Source organism: Charadrius vociferus, unplaced genomic scaffold (assembly GCF_000708025.1).
Source record: "Charadrius vociferus isolate BGI_N301 unplaced genomic scaffold, ASM70802v2 scaffold108, whole genome shotgun sequence".
NCBI lineage: Eukaryota > Metazoa > Chordata > Aves > Charadriiformes > Charadriidae > Charadrius > Charadrius vociferus.
The window spans coordinates 431,664-440,305 of record NW_009649770.1 but is presented as its reverse complement, the minus strand read 5'-3'; the positions used below and the strand labels follow the sequence as shown (position 1 = coordinate 440,305).

The 8,642-nt window shown below is 41.2% G+C and overlaps 1 protein-coding gene across 1 annotated transcript in view; it reads right to left on the bottom strand.

The window, feature by feature from the left end:
• The window catches only part of SLIT3 (slit homolog 3 (Drosophila)), a gene marked incomplete at its 5' end in the record, with an annotated part of 473,057 nt that overhangs the window by 38,484 nt on the left and 425,931 nt on the right, over positions 1 to 8,642 (bottom strand). The gene's annotated exons all lie outside the window — the stretch shown is intronic.

The window sequence follows — 8,642 nt, the reverse complement described above, 5'->3', positions numbered from 1 at the left end:
GAAGCGACAATACTGCTTGTGAGGGCACGTGAGACTTCATTAAATTGGGCTCGTTTGATCTATAGTGACAGTACTGTTCCTATCACATGAATTTGAAAGGCTGGTATAAAAAGTACTGACATCTAAACTCCACTTGTAGACAGACGAAGGATCAAATGGGCAGTTCCTGACCCAGAACCTCTTATATCAAAGCAAGAAAGTGACACAAAAGCGAAGTTGCTCATTAGACCATAACATTTTCACACTGAAATATATTTTAGCCATAGTTAATACTCTGCCAAAGAAGCTGATTGGACATCATTCTGGAAAAGAACAACAACCCACAAACCCTCCTCTCCCAAACCTCTGTGACTCTCAATAATCGGAACCAGCTTTAGGCCTGCATGTAATTATAAAACATTCACTATTTATAAGAAAAGTACTAGCTCTATTGTGCTCACAGGAGATGATGTCTTTTCAGAAAAAAATCCTTCACATGTAAGCTCAGCTCAGCTGTTTCTAGGTATGGTGGGTTATATGCCATGCACCTCCCTGGATTTGTATAAATTTTAATAATTAATAGTTCTAGAATGTTCAAACCCAGATAGTTTATGTAAATACCACCCTTCTCTGAGTCCTAAATTATTAGGTCACACTTCAGTACCCCAGGATTTGAGATCCAGCCAAAGACCACAGAAATCTTTGCCTTCCCAAGAAACCAACAGAAACCTAACCCACACCTCCCAAAGCCTTGCAGGAAAAGCAAAGGTCAGGTACTCTCAACATGCAAACCCCCAAGAGCTACAGTCCCAATGTCTCCTATGCAGCTACAGCAGAAGACCCCATCTGCAGGGTTTCAAGGTTATGCATATTTTGTGTGCCTTTACACAATACATACCATCACATGAGCAACAAGCCATGTGGATAGTGTGGGGAAAAGGATAACGTGGGAGGCACTGGTGGGCTAGCAAAGTTCTCGCAGTATTTTCATGAATCTGCAGCTCCACCTGTCTTGGGAGAAACTGTTTTCAAAAATCCTTACGTTTCTAACTGTAGTGGCTGCAGAGAAACACTTGAAAACACAAGCCAAGCAAACCACGAAGGTCAAAATTCAGATGGAAAATGCCACCCGTCTTTTATCAGTCTTACTGAGCGCACAATTTTGAAGGTAACTCTGGTGATGACAGGTATGGTTTAAGTTGTTAACACCCCCAGCTCACTCCTTCAGGTTATTTCTCCCACATCCCCAGCCTCCCTACAGTACAAGCTACATAGCTCTTTCTTTGACTCTTCATCATTAGAATGAAAGTATAATATGTATTTGCAAAAATTACTCTTTTTTTGTTGTTGTTGTTTGGTTCAAACATAGAGCATCTAATATATCTGCTTTTGAGAGAAGTCAAGCATAAATGAGAAGGTATAGCCAGAAGACATGCCCTGGAGGCACGAGAGAGGGTGCTACCAGCACAAACCCTGTATTCGTGTGCCATAGGTACCCTCACGACTTTGAGTGGACTGGGTTTGGCAATACCGGAGAAGTGTGGCATGGCAATCTGCAGCGGACAGTTTATTGTATCAGTTATAAGACAATCAATTCCATTTGGAGCCAAGGAATCCCAGGCAGCCAGCACTATTAAATACTACCAAGTCTTTTTACAGTCCTGGACAAATTTTGGGCAAAGTAATGAACATATCTAGCTCAGGAAGGCAGACATGCCAACGAAATGGAACGCTGCAAATCCACGGGAACCAAGGAAACAGATGGTTCACTGGACTTGAGGTTTGTCACTGTACTTTGTTACTCCTCAAAAGCAACTAGAGACGTTCAAATCTTACAAACATGAACACAGCTGTCATTGGGGACAGCTGTTAAGACATTTTTGAGGTGGCAGAACTGGAGATAGGTCTGCTTACTAAGCAATCCCCAAATCCGCAGCCCACCACCCTCCCAAATAGTAACAAGCAAAGCGACTCCCTCGGCCTTTGGGCAGACACGAATGTGAGTGGGTCAGGACTTGCTGCAATGCCTGGACAACTGCCAGTTCATCGTCTTGGTGTTCCTCCTTGTGTGTTACGAATCTTATGTGAAAACAAACATGCAAAAAAAAGTAACTGGCTGGTGAGATTAAAAGAACTCAATGATCTAAAGCTGGAAATCTTTTTGGAAGACTATTTAATAACTGAAAACAGTGTGGATAGATGCCTTCAACTGTCTTTTCACTAAAAATGGTCAATACGTACTTTTGAAGTTTCTATTTCTTTTTTGTTTGTTTTGTAGAAAAGGAAACAGGCTTTAAAAAAATAAGAACAGTTTCACAAACTCTCAAAGGAAATGATAATTCTTCTTAAAGTATTCTTCTGAACAGTCTTGACAAGTGCTTAGAGATCCAGTAAAAAATCTCCCCAAATGTCAAATATTATGACTCACTGTGTCATTCTGAAGGCACCACTATCAAAATGTAGGAGAATTCTAGGCTAGGTACCAAACATAGCATCCAAAAAAATTTATCATTTTTCATGCAAAAACTTGGAACATTTAAGGATCCTTCCTGTTATTTTTCCCATCTATCACTCATTAGGGAGCTCACTTGGGAATGCCTTGCAACTAGAGCAGCCTCATCTCAGGAAGAAAATTCTTCTTGATACATTATTTCAGGCTCCACCGATGTTCACTAGATGTTGCGGAAAGCATGCCAGGGAAATAAAACACTTTCTGAAAAGCAAAACCCAAGGCACCAGCTACACAAAGACTTTCTCATATTTTATCCACTCAGAAAATATCTGGGCCAAAAAAATTTGCCCTCAGACCTGAGAGTGCAATATTCATTGGCCACTTTTATGTCAGTATCAGAGGAAAAATCTGATCCTCTTTTTTTGGAGTGACACAGGGCTACATCTCTGTGCAGCAATTAGAGGTCTAGTCCAAGTTTCTCATTGGATAGCTATGTGAACCTAAAAACAAACTGGACATTAATCTTAGGTCAACTGCTAGCAGCACTGATTTCTCTTTGTGAAAGGTATTTGATCATGTTAAAACAACAGAAAATTTCAGTGTAATGCTTTCCCAAATGTAGAAAACAATCCAACCTCCCCATTTTCCTCTCTCCTGTGTATTCTCAAATCAGAGCTCCAATTTGGGTACACAAAGGTTTCTGAAGTGCTTACATAAAAGACAGGAAAATTTCTTTCCTAATCAGTTAAGATTTCTTTTCTAATCAGTTAAGCAAAATTTTTAATCCCAAATAATATCTTTTGTTTCATCAAGGCGCACTTACTCTCTTTCATCAAAGTCGAAGAGAACAGATCAACATGCAATGCACCCCAGTGAAGAACAGGTTAAGACTATGTCAGATTTACAAGAGGAAAACCACTTATGCCCGCAGATCATACTTTTCATAGTAGCCAAAGGTATTAGGGTCAATAATGTTCTGCGGTCTGTAGAACTGAGGTATGATCCAGAGAGGGTACCTTTATAAAGATAGGCACATTCTCAGCTGTGTGGGCACTGCATTTCAAACTTCTTTAGGCTGGTGGTAATGTGCTGGTAATTAGTGCTTGTTCAGGAGAAGCAAGCATTACACAGATGAAGGAAGCAGTCTGATCTGCCGCAAAAAAGGCAACTTTCAGATTAGAACCAAGTTGTACTGACAGGTGGAACACTAACAGGTGGATCTCCCATTGCTGCTGTCTCATGCATTAAAAAAAGGAAGAAAAAAAAAAAGAGAAAAAAATCCCAAAACAATACAAAAGGTATTATGCCCCTCTGAAACTACCTCCCCTTGGCCTCTTCACCAGTGTTGCTTGTTGCTTTTCAAAAAAACCACAGAAAAACATTTTTTTTTTTGTCCCATGCAACATTTTCCTGCTCTTAATTTTTCAGCAAAATCATGAATTTTGTGGGGTTTTCCACATTCACTTTTCACAGGGCTCACTGCTTATGAAGAGCAGCCAAGAAACATGCTTAGGCTTTTCTGTATCCTTCCACGTCTCAGAACGAAGCCAAAACAACAATAGAGCACTAAAGATGACTTTTACACACAGTTTAATAATCATCTTTCTTTTTTTCCGTTCTGTGCTGTCATGAGAGCTATTTATTTCATGCCACATTAGACTTTTAAAACCAGGATCCAAGTTACACTATTTCTCCTTAATCGGTAAAAGAGAGCTTGGATGCAGTAAGAGTATTTTACTTACTCCTCTGTAAGTAAAACTGCAGTTCTGAAAAGACAATCTAGACCACCAATTTGCAACCAATGAGTTAGATGATTTTTCTTTTGTTTCATATGTCAGTTGGGTGATGCTTTCTTCTCTCATTCAGAGTAGTCATGAAATAATTGATAAAGCAACGTAGAAGATATTCTCATCCTTAAAGTGAGAGAAGCTTCTGCAGGGCCTGGAACGCTGAAAGCAAAAATGCTGTCAAGAATTTCACAATATTACTTGAGAAAAGCTTACAGTGAAGAAAGCCTGGCCTTTATCCGCAGAGCAAACTTTTACAGGCTGCACAGGGAGAAGTTATGAGTGGTTAAATAGTATGTTGCAATTTTCCAAACTTTGCCAGGTAAGTCAGAATGGAACTCTTCTCTTTACTGCTAATAAAGAATACTGTACTGTTTTTCTCATAAGAGATTACTCATTTTATATCTAATAACTTGTATCGGAAGAAATGTTTTTTGTATTGTGTTTTTCCCTTCTCTCTTTTCAGTTATTAAAACAAAGTCAGTGCCAATTGGAAATTTCAGGAGAACACAGAACCTAAAAATTGGTGGGTGGAACGGACATAGGATATTCCTCCGAATAATAGTGGAGATGTTGCCAAGAAAATAATTCAGTTCGGAATGCTGTTGATGTTTGATGAAAAAGATTTGAGGCTCATCTTAGAAAATAAAAAAAAACCCGAATTTTTTACTTCCAAACTGTTTAAAATTGCAATGAAGAAAAGAGAAACTCTTGTCAAAGTCCTTCAGTAGCAAATCCACTGGGCTGCCATGTTACTTTATGCTTTTTATTCTGTGTTGATGGTTTAAAAACTCTTACCTGAGTTTTCATGTACCAGGTTTTGGCCTATTAAGCGGGAACTTGAAGCTAGACTCCACACTGAGATTCCCAAAGTAGCTTGTTTCTCAGAATTAAGGAGCCATTACCTCTAATCTTGAGGTTAAACAAAGGGATAACTGATTAAACAACGAGATCCGGGTAGAGACATAATGATCCTTTCACTATTTCTGATTCTTGAACAAGGAGTATGTTCCAGTTCTGTGCACTGCCAAAGTATGGAAAATTATAGTCAACATCACAAGTGCCACAATGACACAGTACGTAAAACATTCCCTAGACCAGACGATTTCCAGTGCTCTTACACGGTGGTAACCTGCATATAGCATTATCCCTCAGAACCAATGTGTCTGGAATAGATCCTAATTTTGCTGGACCCCCTACATTTTTGAGTCGTATTACTTCATATGGATGTTTTCCAATTACATGATTTGTCTGGAATCCATTAGGGATCAATTCAGTTATTCACACAATCCAGTGCATCCAGTCCCATCTGAGATGCCATAGATTTTCTGAGACATCCTTCCAGGGCTGGCAGGTAGGACACGCTGTAGACTCATGCCTGTCTGAACAGGAGGGTGGGGAATGGGGGCTGTTGTCTGTTCATAACGCCTTGTCTCTGCCACTCCTTCCTCCTCACGCTGTTCCCCTGCTCCAGCATGGGCTTCCTCCCATGGGATGCAGTCCTTCATGAACTTCTCCAACGTGGGTCCTTCCCACAGGCTGCACTTCTTCAAGAACCTTCCATGTTCTCGGAAAGTTCTCCAGCATGTGTCCTTTCCATGCGATACAGTTCTTCAGGAACAGACTGAAGGGATACAGTTCCTGCTGGAAAACCTGCTCCTACATGGGCTCCTCTCCATGGGCTCTCCATGGGCTGCAGCTTCTTTCAGGGCATATCCACCTGCTCTGGCATGGGGTCCTCCACAGGCTCCAGTGTGGATATCTGCTCTGACGTGTTCCTTCATGGGCTGCAGGAGGACCACTTGCTTCACTGTGGTCTTCTCCATGAGCTGCAGGGAAATTTCTACTCCAGCACCTGGAGTACCTCTTCCTCCTTCTTCTTCACTGACCTTGGCATTTGCACAATTCCTTCTCTCACATTTTTCCATCAGTGTTGCTGATGGGCTCAGATTTGGGCAGCGGCAGGTCTGACAGGGGAGCAGCTCCTAAACTCTTCTCACAGAAGCCACCCCTACAGCCCCCCTCCTCCCCTGCTACCAAAATCTTGCCACATAAACCCAATACGGTCTTTGAACCAGGCTTCTGAAGTATACTTTATATGCAGAAAGATTTACTATTTTCCTACCGGCAGTTCTAGCATGGCCATCACTGTGGTGTCGAAGTGCTGAGTACAGTAATGGCCCATAGGTGGACTCTGCTCCTCCCCGCTTTATTAGCTATGCAGTATGCACCACCTGCCAGTACGCAGGTAAGTAATGGGCTTGTGGTTCACCTCTAATCCTCTGACGTGTTTTCTTCACAGATTGGCTATACTGAACCATGAATCCCATTTGAGGATGATATTGACTCCACCCATCCTTTATAACAGTAGTAGCTGAGATTCCATTTTTTTAGAGATATACTGTGGTCATGATGAACAAAGAGAAATCCTCCAGTATATCTGGTTCTGCAAAGATGACACATTACATTTTACAAATGGCAGCATGACCAGAGGAAATCCTGGATCCAAGAGCTCCAACATGACAGGGCACCCGTACTGAGACTAAAGACAGCCAGTTACTGTCTTATTTCCTCCTTCAGTCCCAGTACAATGAGATAAGAGAGTCCAATCTGATAGCAATGACGTGGCTCTCTCTTAAAAAAAGAGGGCTGGAAATAGGCTGAACAAAGCTAGAAACCTGCAGCATCTCTCATTCATAGTTATACAAGTGGGAACTGTGGGTGCCTTTTTATTTTTTGCACAGAAAGCAATCATGCTTCACATTTGCCAAGTAACTAAAACTGAGAAACTTCCATGTAAGGCAGAACTCCTTCAAATAAAAGGAAAAAAATACACCAAGCTTTGACCACAATTTTCTCTGTTTGTCTTGAGGAAATTATGGTTAAAGTTCCAGAGTTTTAAAAGAGGCTGATAGTTAAGACTTGTTTCAACCCTCAGTGTTTATTAGGCAGCCCATATCCTTGTGGAACCCAAGGCTGAACCTTCCTGTCCCTGACCTTCCTGTCCCTATACCAAGCACGTAGTTAAAAACTCGCAATGGGGAAATAACAACCTACGGTGCAATGATCCACTTCAGCTTCATCCAGCTGTCACTGCTGCCCATCTCAGGGACTGCTGCAAGTCAGCCTCATGATGGTTAGCGATGGGAAACGGGCTAGAGAGCTCCAGCAAAGAGTGTCAGCCACAAGTCACCACACCGCTTCTTTCTTCCAGAGTTGTTTGGCTTGACTAAGTGCTTGGCCTTGGCCATGAAACATTACCACAATCAGATACGCCAGAAAAAGGGACCATAATCACTAACAGTGAACAGTGTTCTGTCTAAAAGTAGCGTAACTGCAAAAATCCCAGACACCATCTACCACAGGACACCACAAGGTCCCCTAAGGTAAAATAGATCTTAGCCTTCTCTTCCAAACACATAAAACCAGAAATAGTTTCAAGCTTTTTTTTTTGTTTTTTGGAGAGGTTTTTTTCTTCTGTGATACAAACCGCTTGCAGCTTTTTCCCAGGGAAACAAACTATTTTAAAACACTTGCTTCCCCCTCCCTCCCCACAACGGGATGCCATGTATTTTAGAAAAGACCTATTTTCAGTAGTAGAAGCCACTAATTTTTTTGTTTAGGTTTCAGAACAAAGAGGTGTGGCTATTTGCTGAGGCTTTTTAGGATCCTTAGCAAAAACTGAAACATTTCCTGATTTTTTTTTTGTAAGTGCTACATATTTCTGCTTCTGGCTAAAGTCAAATAAACGGGAAGAAGGAAAAGTCACAGCAAAACCCAAAACTAAATAAACTAGCAGGTAAAGCATAAAACCATTCATAGTACACATGACATGTTTGGTACAGCTCATTTTGTCCTTTATGCATGTTTGGACCCCTCTTCAAGGGAGAGCACAGAGGACAGTGAGACTGAGGAGAGGATCTCTTTTTGGAGGTATGAAATTCTGTATTTGGATCTAAAACTATAAGCAAACCAGTGACAGCTCTCCAGAAGGTCTAGTTTATGACAGCAGTCAATAGAAGAAAGGAACGGAAGAGAAAAACTGTACAAATTTTGTCCTACATTTCTAGGCCACAAAGCTAGGGAGACAGCAGAATGTTGATAGCGATGGCTGCAGATAGGCCACGTTAAAGACAAAAAGACAAAAACTAGAAAAATAGAAAAAAGGAAAAGAACCAGGGTGACTGATCTAATTCATAGCTTCCTCATTTGATGTTCCTATATAAGTTTCTTTTTGAAGAAGAGGAAAGCCTACAGAACTGTGAGGAGCCGTAATCCATCGAGGGGTCTGACCAGGTTGTAGACCAGCCCACAGACTGCTCAGGCTTTAGAGCTGGCTGAACTTTGGGTACACCATTATCCTGGAGGAAATACATGTTTATAATTTTGCTTCAGGATTAAAAGAAGCAGTTAGGAAGGGGAAA